Below are 14,439 nucleotides of genomic sequence, written 5' to 3'. Positions count from 1 at the left end.
AGGATATGCCTACAGGGTGTCTAATATGAAAATATATTTTCTAAAACCATTTCCTCAGCATTATCCCACGAAGCACGCCACCCAGCGCGCATTAGCCTTGTCTGGGTAGTAACCTCCGCTAGCTAAATTGATGTCCTTGCTACGACAGACAGCTCTGTAGTGTCTTTGCGTGCCAAAAGTATGGCCTTCCAGCGTCCACACGATGACAGCTAGGCTTCCAACACGCACGCCAATGCCTCCAAGCAAACGTCGAATGTCATATGAGTCAGAAGGCAGCAAACAGCGACCGCAAGTGCATTCAATCATTCAAGTGGCGACAGGAGACAGTAAAAATATATGCGAAAGGACAACGGCACGAAAGGATAAGCGAGCGAGTGGATGCCAAAAGCAATATAAAAATTGGAGAAAATGCTACAAACAGTGCAATGTTGTTGGTGTCTTTTCTAGCAAATCATAGCTAAATGTCAACAAAGCAATTGCTTTTGTATGCATAACTGACAGACGTTACTGACTGTTATTTGACACCAGCGCGCAGAATATGCCAAAAAGCAGCATGAAAACAAAGTGAATACAATAATCAGCAATCAAAGTAGACAAAAGGAAGCGCAAGCCAGCAACACCCAACCACGACGACAGCAAAGTAACACGGCAGCAGTAGAAATAGTAATATTGTAGCATACACTCAGGCGCTGACAGAGCAGTTGAGCAGGAAGCGCTGCAAACTGATGCGAGTAAAAAGTGAAATAAGTGAAGCGAAAATTTCCAAAAATTGGCAGTGAACTAAAAATTAAATATTTTCAAAAATTTAATAAAAATAAAATTTAGCACAAAAAATTAATTAAAAATATACTTAGGCAGATAAGTTTGTGGCAGTGTGTGGGAAAAAATTATATAAAAACTTTTGCTCGCATGCGGCATGCCATTGAGTAACTGTAAGGCGTAGCTAAAACAACAAAAACAAAAGCAGGTGTTCACAAGACAGCAGCTGCGTCAACAGCAATAGAAACAACAACAATAATATTTGTAAAGCAACAAAACGCGATTACATAAATATTAATTAGCATAAAAGTAGAGTTGAAGGCGTTCGATCGAAGTCAACGCACAGCAGCGTGTGTCCAAGCACACACTCATAAACCCAAGCGCGAGCATAGCGCGTGAAGAAGTGCCCAGTAATGGCAGCGTGAGCATATTGATTGCACAACAACAAGTTAGCAAGTGAATAAAAAGTTACAATTTAATTGAAAGGCAGTGAAACAAAGACTGAGTGCGGAAGAATTTGGTATTTGTTGCACAACAACAAGAAAAAACTAAAGAAAAACTTACAAAAAAAGGAGTATTAATAAATTTGAAACAGAAAAAGTAAAAAAAAAATAGGAGAACTCTGGAAACTACTTCATACGATTCAACGCAAACAAAAGCAACGCACGCTGTAAGCAGCAAAAATAGCAATAACAAAACTAAAACAGCAGTAAAACTCCTTTAAGGCATAGAGGTAAGCTAAGCAATGCACATTGTAAATTTACATTTTAAAAATATAACAAAATAAACAAAAAAAATAGTTTGGCTAACATAATGTGTCATTAAAAGCCTTCTGTAAAAATCGCTCCTAAAGTTATGCTTTTAAGTACTAAACTCTCACAAAAAACGTTCCTAAATGTATACTTCTATCTACCATACTAAGCTAACTTTACTCGTAAAAGTATACTTCAAAATATTGTGACCTGCCAGAACTACTCATAAATAAATATAGTAAAAATATTTACGATATTAAAAATATATACATACATATTTTTAAAAATATATTAAAAGGTATCAAAAATTAGTTTGGCTAATATAAAGTGTAACAGAAATCGTTCTGAAAACCCACTCCTAAAGCTATAATTCTATAATACCACTCCTAAAGCTATACTTCTAAATAATATGCTCTGTCAAAAACCATTCCTAAATGTATACTTCTGTGTACTATACTACCTCAACTTCACTCCTAATGGTATACTTCAAAATATTGAAAGGTTATACAAAAATCACTCCTAAAGGTATACTTTCCTATAGCATATTAAACACAACGTTAAATTATTAGCTTATTGAACCTCGTACAAAAGTTTAATTAATCGCCAAAAATATATATTTCAATTAAGTTGTCAAAAAACAAAATTCCAATTATCAAACAAATGATAATTGGAATAATTTGTTGCATAGTTTTAGGTGTATTTACAACTTTTTTTAAGTTCACCCACAACTTTAGAATCATTCTAACAGCCGACACTTCGCACTAAAACAACTTTAGGATACCCCAATCATTTCTCTAGATTTTTTCTAAACAGTTTGCTGTAACATTTTAGTGTCTCAGCATTGCCATTTGTCGATATGGTACGCGAACTACTATTCTGCCTAATAATTCGGTCAAAATAGGTATGAAAATCCTGCGTCAGATAGTCTTTTTCTCCATAAACATTAAAATTTAACCGGTTGATGATTTTTTCGAAGCCTAGAACTGCAGTCAAAGTTTTCGTCTTACATATCTCAAGGTATTGCTCAGGGACAGCAGATCTTCCTATTTCTAAACAATTGTAGCTTGCTTGAAACTAGTTTGAAGTGTTGCAATGCCAGCGACTTGTTGATGCTTTGGGGCCACCGTACGAGAGGTTAACCCTCTCAAATGATCAGCTTACTATACAAAGAGGTTAAATATGTTCATGAGCAGGAATGGGTATGACTACAATCTAACAATAATTAAAAATTCCACTCTCTCTCTCTCTCTCTCTCTCTCAAAAGGCTTGTCGAAAACCTCAAAACTAAGGATTGTCCAAACGTAAGCAGCGTCTCAGTTTCAAGTCTCTAACGAAAGATAGTTTAGCCATTTTTGCATTGTTACTCGTACATAAAGTTAGCAAAGAGTTGTTTGTTGCTACCAGAGCCCAAAAAGGTGTAAAGGTTAACACCAGAGAAGGAGCGAACATCGCTTCCATCTTGTCCTAATAATTCGTTATTATGAAAGACTATTTAACGAAAACGCAATAGGATTAAGGCTCAAAGCTCAGAGTAGAAAAATGTGTATGAAAACAAGGCAAAGTGACCTTAGGTCTCTTTCTACCACCTTGAAAGGCAGTACTACATAAGTTCGACTCTTATTCAAAGTAGCAGAACTTGAAGACGTTTGTAACGGTAAAGTAATATTCCTATCCAGTCGGTGCTCGTTGCCCAGACAACGCAGGATAAACGACCATCTACTCCATATCCTCTATTGCATCCACCTTGCAGAGCTGGCTGGCCCTTCAATGGATAAGGAATAAGCTATGATCTTGAGAGTGACAGATCTCACCTCTTCAAGCATGATTTTGTAATTGGTGTTCCCGTCTTTATTGTGTTGTTGTGGTCAAATATGGCTTGGGGGCATCTCGCTACTCCTTCAAAATTATTTTTCCGCGAGAAAAGCGGTGAAAAGTTATGGATTTGTAGTTGAAGATCCGGTTCCAAATTCCGGTGGGCTTACTGCAGCTAAAAGTTACAACACCATTAACAAGGGATCACTTAAGATCTTTGTATTGCGTAGAGAGTAATGTGCAAAGTATAAATATTCATCGAAACCCTTTCAGGGGTCACATTTGTTATGAATTCGGTACTGTTAGCTTGACTTGGCAAACACCAATGAACATTTTTTCCTTTCTCTAGCTCTCTTTACTCCTATGTCGTCTTCCTCATCAGCTAACTCTCAATTGTGGGCCATAATTATCATTATTTTATGAGAACATAACCCTCTCGTAAGGAATACAGCTGATTCGGCAAAAATTTCTGAACTGAATTTCAATTAAAATTACTTCGAAATTTGCTAATAACTGTAATAGTACTTTAAATTTATGAGTTTACATGTTAAATATACAAATATCACAACCCTTTCGAAAATGACAGGCCATTAAAAAAGAACAGCAGTTACTGGCGGGGGATGAGTGACAAAATATGGATAAAGTTTTAATGAAATAATGCGGCGTAAAGTGAAGGCGGGTCAACTGCGAATAATCGCTACAACATGTGGTCAACTATTAAGCTGCCAAAAAGAAAAAATTAAATGACCCAGTAGGAAAAATATAGTCAAAATGAATAAAGGAAGAATAAAATTTGACATTAAAAGAGAATATTTATTGAATGTACTGAAAAAATATATAAATGAAATATAATTAGTTGCCCAAGGAAAAAAATTAAGTGACCCAGTAGGAAAGTAATAGTTGAAACTAATTAAAGAAAATTATATGGCGTTAGAAAAACTACTATTTGGGAAATAATTTTAAAAATATATAAATTAGCTATAATTAATTGTCAAATGGAAAAGATCACCCAGTAAGAAAAATTTAGTTGAATTCTAAAGAAGATTATTTGGCGTTAGAAAAGCTAATATTTAGGAAATAATTTTAAAAATTTTCAAAAGATAAAAATGTATAAAGGTAAAAACTTAAATGACCCACTAGGAAAAATATGGTTGAATTTTAACAGCAAAAATTATATGGCGTTAGAAAACTTAATATTTTGGTAAAAAATTTAAAAGAAAAAAACTAAAAAAAAAAGAAATACTATAAAAAACAATTTTTCAGACCATTTTGCTGCTGTTTCTTTTCTACCTAACCTGGTCTTCAAAGATCATAGACCTCTATATTTTTTTATGTAAACCAAAAATTTCTCACTGACCCGACAAACACACACAAACAATTTTTTTGTGCCAGAAAATTATTTTATTGCTATCCGCTTGTAATGTGTGTGAATGTGTACTACGTGCAAGTTTCTGCGCCTAAAAGCCCATATGCTCATTCTTAACACCAACAACGAACGACTAGCCGACACTTGAACGTCCGTTTGCGGGTCATGACCAATGCACAAATACAAAAGCGCAACAGCACACAGACATGCGACCCACACAAGCACACACGCATGCATAGAAAAACTATTTTTGAGCACCCAAACACACACATACACACTCAATTACACAAATACACAGTTGGCAAATCGCTTAGTCAGCCGCTCAAAGCAACGTTTACTCACTCTTCGAGCGAAATTTGTCGTCTAAACACGAAATTAGTCCTTTGGGCGTGCATTTTTAACTGTTTCCGTTATTGTTGTTGTGGTTGCTGTAGTGGTTGCCGCTTTTGTTTGCGGAAAGTACGCAGAGAATTTATTTTAAGCAGACTCTTGGGTACAATTTTTGTTTAGTTTTGAAATGTTTGCGTAGTTTGTGGGATTTTACGAAATTATTAATTTGTTTTTCATTTAAGAGCATAATTAATTATGAAATTATGGAATTGAAATAAAAATATAAAAAGAAAATTCATAATTTAAAAAAAAAACTTAAAATAACATAATTAAAAAAGAACATAAAAATAACTAACAAAAAATACAATAATATTATTATATTTAAAAAAAATAATAAATCACTCTTTATTACCCAAAAATAATTAAAAATCTCTTAAAAAATTCTTTCCTTTTAAGTTTTCTTTTAATAAATTAATTTTTTTAAATTATTATCTTAAAAATAAAAATAAAAAAAATTATAATTAAATTTAAAAATAATTAAAATTTTTTTAAAAATTGTTCTCCTTTTAAGTTTTGAAAAACAATGAAGTTTTATTAAAACACTAAAATAAATAATAACACATTAAAAAACAATGTTTTTCTTCCAACTTAAAAAAAAAATTTATTTTTTTGAAAATTTTATTTATTTTTCGAAAAACAAATTATATTTAAAGGTTTCGCCACTATTTTTTCGGAAAATAAAAAAATAAGAATTTTTTTAAATTAAATTTAAAAAAAATAAATAAAATAAAAAAATTAAATAAAATTTAAAAAAATATTAAATATAAATATATAATTTAAATTAATTTTTTTGAAGAATTCTTAGTTAATTAATTTTAATTTTTGAAAAACAAATATATGTTTTTCGAAAATATCAATATTTTTAAAATAGTATTTTTCAATTTTTTTTTTAGTTTGGAAATATTTAAAATAATTTTTCGAAAATATTAACATTTTTTAAATATTTTTTTTTTTTCAAAAATTGGAAAACCATCAAAAAAATTTAATATTTTAATTTTCAAAAATTGGAAAAAACATCAAAAAAATTTATTTGGAGGAAAATTTTGATCTGAAATAAAAAAAAAATATTTTTAAAAAACAACTTAAATAAAAACTATTGAAAAATGAATGCTTTCGGTAATGGAAATACATATGTATTTAAAATAATTTTTCGAAAATATTAAAATTTTTTAAATAATATTTTTTTACTTTTTTTTTAATTTTCAAAAATTGGAAAAACATCAAAAAAAAATTTAATATTTGAACGAAAACTTTGATTTGAATTAAAAAAAAAAATTTTTAAGAAACAACTTAAACAAAAAGTATAAAAAATATATGCTTTCGGAATTGGAAAATTTTTAATATAAAAAAAATTTAAGAAGACATTTAAATATTTGTTGTAAAAAAAATTATTTAGTTAAAAATATTTACTTCATTATAACTTAAATTTTTATCATTAAAACATTTTTACCTGAAGAACAATTTTATTCAATTTTTTTAAAATAAAAAATTAAATTCGGTTACGCAATATTTCTTAAATATTCAATTAAAAAAAATTAATTAAAAAATATTTTTTACAAAAAAATTTTATTATGTAATGTATGTTTATAAAATTATGAAAATACAAAGATTTGTTGTTTAAAAACATTTGGTTAAAAATATTTATTTTAGTAAAAATTTAATTTTTATCATGAAACCATGTATTAAATTTATTTAATAAAATTAAATTGAATTAAATTATATTTTATAAAAAAATTAATTTTATAATAAAAATAAATTTTATTATTTTATGTTTTTAAATAGAAAATTAAAAAATATCTTGTATTAAAAAAAATAATACAACTAAATATTTTTTTATAAAAAATTATGAAAATACAAATATTTTTTGTTAAAAAACATTTGTTTAAAAATATTTATTTTAGTAAAGATTTAACTTTTTTCATAAAAACATTTTTTTTTGAAAAAGTATTTTATTAAATTCGTATTAAATTTGGTTATGTAAATTTTCAATTAGAAAATATGTTTTAATAAAATACAATTAAAAAAATATTTTTTTATTAATATTTTTTTTTTTAATATTTTTTGTAAAAAACATAAAAATTAAATTTTGTATTTAATGCACTTTAAATTGCAAATTAAAAAATATATTTACTGTAAAAAAATATTTTTGTTATAATATTGTTTAACCATTTTTCGTTTCATTATTAGTTTTTAATAATAATTGTAAGGACTTAAAATTTCTTAAAATTTTGATATGTAACAATTTTTATTATTTAAATAATTTTTTCAAATAAAAACTTTTATACATTATTTTTTCTTAAAAATATTTTTTTTATTTTCTTTTTAAATAATTATTTTTTGAGAGTTCTTGTGTGCCTGAACAATGCCTTTCACTTGTCTAAAATTCGATTGAAAAGCACACACTTCACATTTCCCAAAACTCAATAATCAGCCGAGAAAAGCTGACAAGAAATCGTAAAAATTGCAAATGCAAACTGGCTCAAGGCAGTGCATTGACAAAAATCAAAAGTTTATGCACGCGCCAACAAAAACAAAAATGAAAATAGAAAAAGTAATGAAGGCGTTGAAAATTTATGGAAAAAAATAATAGCAACAACAAATTACGTCAAAATGGGCGTCTTACAGCACTTAAAGTATGTAAATATGCCGTTATTTTGGTGCACGAATATACACCAGCTTACAACTACACCACCAACAACGCCGACAATAACAATAACAACAACAATTCGACAATTTTCTATTGTTGTCAACTATTTGCTTAGTCGCTGCTGTGTTTTGACTGACGCGCTCGACGCCTCCCCACCCAACCAACCAACCACTTCATCGTCAGCACCTCGCCCCCCTGTCATATCCATCATATGCTTATAACTTATACTATAATAAATGTTGTTGTTGTGAATGCATGTGCATGTGTTCGCATATTTTCGGCTCCTTGCGCTTGTTTGCGTTCGTTTTCATTATTTTTGCTGGCATTTTGTTGTTGCTGGTTGTTGTTGTCGCCGCCTTCAGTATGCTTAAGTTCTGCTTTTGTTTGATTGCACTCCACTTGCAACACACACATGCACACATACACAAATGCACACGCCTACAAGCAGCTGTGCATAAGCACTTTTGTCCACACTCTTGCAAGTCGTTAGCCCGACGTCGAAGGTCAAAAACAGCTGATTACATAATTAAGAGTGCACGAAAAAAGTTCGCACGCGTGTGAGTGTGGGTGTGGGTAGTGATAAACGACGCAAACTATACAAGAAAAAGGACGATACTAGCTTGTATACATACATATATACATACATACACATATACAGTTATACATACACACATATGTATATGTATGTATGAATTTGTGTTTGTAAGCCACAGGGTGGCAAGTAGTAGAGATATATTTTTTGAATATAATAAAACAACTAAATTATATAAATTGGCGAAAATTTTTAAATGTATGGAAATTTTTATTGCAATATTTTTTTATTTCATAGTAAGTACAAAAAAAAAAAATTATCAAAAATAATAAATTATAATAATTACTAATTTTAATGAATAAAGAGCAATAAAAGAAAATCTAATAAATCAAATAGTCAACAATCCATTTGAGGACTTTATAATTTATTTAAAAATTTTAAGATTTAAATTAAATTAAAAAAATTAATTAATAATTAATTTAAAAAAAAATAATTAAAAAATAATTAAAAAATAATTTATGAAAAAATTAAATGAAAAAATCAAAAAATTTTGATTTAAATAAAATTAAAAACGTAATTAAAAAAATAAACTAAAAAAATGTATTTAAAAAAAATAATCAATTAAAAAATTAAATATAAAAATTAATTAGATTTAATTAAAATTAATTAAGCAAAAAAATAATTAATTAAAAAAAATTAATTAATTAAAAAAATTTATTAAAAAAAAAATTATATGAAAAAAATTAAATAAAAAATTATTTATGAAATAAATTAAATAAAAAAATAAACTAAAAAAATGTATTTAAAAAAATGTATTAAAAAATTAACTATAAAAATTAGTTAGATTTAATTAAAATTAATTAAGCAAAAAAATAATTAATTAAGAAAATAATTAATTAATTAAAAAAAATTCGTTAATTAAAAAAACTAATTAATTTAAAAAAATTAAATAAAAAATAATAATTAAATAAAAATTTTAATTTAATTTTTTTACACAAAAAATTTGGAAAAAGAAAATATATGAATTCCAAATCAAAAACAAAATATTAAATCAAAACCTATTTTCCAAATCCTATTTTAAAATTTTAATTGTTGTTATTAGTCAGAAAAGTTGTACAAACTCTAGCTTGAAACAGAATGTTTAAAAATGAAGCAGAAGCAGAGCACATGGTTTTGTTCTAGGTGGCAACGACTATGAGTAACAATAAAGTCGCGCTGCCGCCACAATTCCATTGACTAGTAGCACAAAAAGCAACAACCAAACCGAAACTCACCGAAAAACTACCGACTAAAAACCCCAAAAACTGCAAACTACTACAGATACAAGTAGGAACAACAACAGTGCCACCAAAAATTCTGGAACTGAAAATAACGTAAGAAAACTAAAAACACAACAACAAAAATGAAGCAGCCAAGTGAAAATATTCATGAAAACAACATAAAAAACAACAACACATATACGGTTACAACTTTTAATTGTGGTTGTTGCCACCAAAAACACTGCTAATGCTGTTGTTGCTGCTGACGTTGCCGCCGCCACGGCGTCGATCGATATATTACCGAAAAAGTCACTCACCCACACTCACACACACACATACATACACACAAGGGCGCGCATGTTTCACCGAAAAACTCATAAAGCGACAGATAGCAAAACAACAACGTAAATTGCCAACAACAACCGTGGGTGAACGAAGTCAGCAAGGCAATAAAAGTGGGAGCGACGGAGCGGAAGTGTGGGAGATCACACAGTCAAAACTGGTGTAGAAAGTAAGAGAGTGAGAGTGCAGTAATGAGAGCGTATGGAAGTCGGGAGTGTGAGTATGGTGTGTGCATTGGGTTAGCCAAGTCAACGACGCTGTTGCCAAACTATTGTAGTTTCCGTTGCCTCATAACCACTTTCCGGTACAACAGCGCACTGTGTATGAGTGACATTTGCGGTGCGTTCTACACAAATGACAACAACAACAAGATTTTTAAAACATTTAGACATTATGAAAACCAACCCGGTAGGAAAGTGTAGTTGTTGATTTCAAGTGGTTGGATTTGGCAGAAGAGAGTGAAAATTTGAGCTTATCAGCAATGTTTGCGTTGTAATTGACAATAACAACAAGATTTTACAACAGTTAGGCAACATGACTAACAACCCTGTGTGGAATGCGGATAGTAGTTGACCACAAATGGCATAATTCGACAAAAAGAGAGAAAAGAGAGCGTAAATTTGAAATAAACAAGATCCAAAACTCTAAATTTCGAATGAGCGAGTTTTCCTACCGTGCACTGCCATCTAGGCACCGGGTTTTGTCAACGTGCGTGAAGTTTTACAGCGAAAGACAACGGAAGCGTTGCTAAAATCAAACAAAAATAACAAATAGACACGGCAAAAAGTTAAGTGCTTGCGAGAGAAAGAGTGCGAGAGTGTGAGCGAGGGAGAGCGTGTGCCTAAGTGTGTGCGAGAAGTGGCAAATTTGTGCGCTGCATTGCCACAGCTGCATATTAAAATTCATAAAAAGGAATTTTTGAATTTTAGCAGCACTTTTCCGGCCTTACTCCGCGCCGCAACGGCATTTTATGGCTCTCTACATGTCATTTGCTTGCCAAACCGCGCCAAGACAACGCAATCGCTTCCGTTCGCACGTATACAAACGCTTGTGGTTAAACTCCTATTTGCATATTACATACTTATGTGAGCGTGTATATGTGTATGTACATATGTACGTGTGCACTGCTTTGCTATATGCCAACACATGTAAATTTATGCCAAGCCATGGCTTACAGAGGCGTTCACCGGCGAATGTCTGTTCGCACGCCTTCTGCTACGAGTTGGTTATTTGTTACGTATACGCCATGGTGCGCTTTGGCAAAATAACTTTTCATGCGTAAATGAAGAAATTTGAGGCATGAATTTTTAAATTTGCACACGAAAATTTGGTGAGTCACATTTTTTACACAAATTATATGAATGAATTAAAACGGCAAAATGACAGGGAGGTAACGAAACAGGTATGACCGTATGTAATAACAAATAAATAAATTAAAAATGGAAAAAATTTAATTTAAAATTTAAAAAATTTTTAAATTAATTAATGAAATTAAAAAAAATTAATTTAATTTAACAGAAATAAAAATAAATATTAAATAACAATTATTTAAAAAAATTATATTTTAAAATTTTGTTATTATTCATCAATTAATTTAATTTAATTAAAAAAAAAACGGTGAAAAATTATAAAATTGGATATTATTATTTTTTTTTATGTAATTGTTATTTAAATTTCGTTTTTTTTTGTTTTTATGTGAAATTTTCAAAAGGTTTTTTTATTTTTTACAATTTTTTCAATTAAATTCAATTTAAAATTATAAAATTTTAATTCCAATCTAAATAAAAAAAAAATATTAAATAACAATTCATTAGAGAAAAAATATTACTTTTTAATTTTATAATTTTTCATCGTTTTTTTTTTTTAATTAGATTAAATCAAAGCAATAAAAGCAAAAACGATTTTAAAATTCTTTCAACAAATTGCGCATTTTAATTATTTATAGCAAATAAAAATAAAATATTAAAAAAAAAAAATAATATAAAAAAATTTAAATATTACAAAAATAATAAATAATATAAAAAAATTAAAGTAACACAAAAATAATAAATAATATAAAAAAAATTTAAATAATACAAACAATAATAATTAAATAAGCAAAAATAAAATGAGAATAAACAAAAATATAAGTTCAAAAAATTAAAATTATATTCTGTTAACGAAAAAAAAATACAATATTAACTTCATTCTTTAATTTTTTCATACATATTTGTGTATTTCTTCATTAATTATTTTTAATTCAATTTTTTATTCTTTATGTGTATTAAAAAGTATTTCAAATTATTAAAAATTAAAACAATAGGCTTTCTAAAGTTATTAAATTAAATAAAATGTAAATTTAATAGTTCAAAAATTAAATAAAATTAATAAAAAAATTTATTTTGTTCAATTTAATTAAAACGTAAAATTGACATATTGCTTACTACTTTAATTTTACTACTTTAATTTTTTAATAGATTTATAAAAAATTTTACAACTTGAAAAATTTTTTAAAAATTCATAATATATTAAAACAATTTAAAAATTTAAAAAAAAAATTAGAAAATATAAATTAAGAATAAAAAGTTAAAGTAAAAAATAAAAAAAATCAAAAAAAATTATCAATAAAATTTAAAAAAATTACTAAAAAAAAATAATAATAAGTAAAATTAAAATAAAATAGAGAACACCTTTTCCATAATTTATTTTAATTCATATTTTTTCTTTGTTATTGTAGCGGCAATTTTTTTTTTTTCATTTAAGTAAAGATCTAAAGTCTTTATGAAATACCTTTTATTTATATGTAAAAAGTTTACGATTTGAAAGAAAACATTAAAAAATAAATTAAAAAATTTAATAAAAATTTATTATGTTAAAAAATATTTCCCAAGAAAAAAAAATAATTTAAAATAGAGAAAAAATTAAAAAAAAAAAAAATGTTTATAAAAATTAATTATGTTAAAAAAATATATACCAAAAATAAAAAAAATTAAGTAAAACAGAGAAAAAATTTAAAATTAAAAAAAAAATAACTAAAATAAAAAATAATGATTTCAAGAAAAAAAATAATTAAAATTAAAAAAATAATAATAATAACTAAAATGAAAATAAAATAGAGACAAACTATAAAATAGAGACAAACTATAAATACTTTGTTCATAATTTATATTGTATAGAAAAAACATATATCTGTTGTAACGGTAGAATTCTGCCGAGTTGACAGTCCTTGGCCGGATAATAATCCGTTCCGTTTACGTATACCAAACTGTAGTGGAAACGATCATTTTTAGCTTTTTCTCACTTTCTCTTAAAGTGTCTCATATAGTGTATGTTATAACTTGATATACCGTATTTCTAAATTAGGCACGAAGAATAACATTTTTTTCATATATTGACAAAGAGAAATTGTTCGATCTCTACAGTTCCGTTAGATTAGACTAGAAAAACATAACTACTAAAATGTAACCCTAAAAATTATCTATTATTTGAAAAATAGATAAGATCGTTAACGAATTTGACCCAGCGCACAAACTTACACTCCCATATTTAATACTCTTGGCTTCAGCTCTCACGCTCTAACTTTCAACACATATTTTTACTATGGAAAGGCGTATGACCTCAAAAAGTCTGTCTGCAGATAGAGATGAATGTAGCTAAGAGCATTGCCAGAGCTGACTTTGCTCAAAAACTGTCAAACTGAAATGCTTCTAACGATGAAATTACCCAACTTAACGAAGGAGAGATGTAAAAGTTACTGGTTAAAGCTGAAAAGGTATTAACTTTCCTCAGAGGAAAATGTATTTGAAACATATTTTACAACAACAACAAAAATCAACAACAAATAAAATATGATTATCACTAGATCCACCTATAAAAGGTCTTCCAAGTGCTCTTCTGATACGAACTGTTTAGTGAACGAATAATCGGAACACCTGGACTCTGTGTTTGAGCTCTAATTTAGAATATATTTTCAAAATCCAGCTTTATATGGAGGCTGTTAGATAGCATCCGGCGCTGTGAAATAGTGAGATAGGTGAGTTAGGTTTTCAAATTTCGAAAGAATGAAAGTCGAGGATGAACCAGAAGAGGGTTTTTAAACGCTTGGTTCTTGACTGCAAATAAACCGGGATCTATTCCGCTTACTTGCAACTGATTTATATGGAAACAGCCACAGTAGTCGTGCGTTGGTGACAAACTTACGAATGCTTTTTCAGAAGAAAGAGAGCAAACAACGATTACAAATTCGCTCGAAGCTTATAGAATCATATATCATAGAATAATAATCATCATCATAGAATAACAAGAAGATTCACATAACACAAAGGAAGTAGAGACGCTTAGACAAGCTTCTGGTAAAGATATTACTGCGCAAACTGCAGCAAGAACTCAACAACTAACTAATGCTAGCCTATTACGGCACTTCATTGTCCCCAATAACCTCAACTAAAAATAACATAACCTAAACTAACCTCAAAATTTTATAATCTAACCTCAAAATTTGCATAAAGCGCTATTGTTGCTTTGCCTCAATGAATAAAATTAAAGTTGAATTAGTTTTGCTTGTATTTATTTTGGCATTTACATTGCTATTCAAATTGACT

General features: G+C 28.1%; 1 protein-coding gene across 1 annotated transcript in view; it reads left to right on the top strand.

The window, feature by feature from the left end:
* Window positions 1-302: 302 nt before the first annotated feature.
* LOC120776152 (uncharacterized protein CG3556) overlaps window positions 303-14,439 on the top strand; it is a 39,503-nt gene continuing 25,366 nt past the window's right edge. Inside the window, exon 1 of the mRNA XM_040106698.1 lies at window positions 303-1,492. The gene's annotated coding sequence lies outside the window, so the exon portion shown is untranslated. The remainder of the gene's footprint in view (window positions 1,493-14,439) is intronic.

This window comes from Bactrocera tryoni, chromosome 4 (genome assembly GCF_016617805.1).
Source record: "Bactrocera tryoni isolate S06 chromosome 4, CSIRO_BtryS06_freeze2, whole genome shotgun sequence".
NCBI classification, from domain to species: Eukaryota; Metazoa; Arthropoda; class Insecta; order Diptera; family Tephritidae; genus Bactrocera; species Bactrocera tryoni.
Note: the sequence above shows the minus strand (reverse complement) of the source record. Positions and strands in the feature narration are given on the sequence as shown.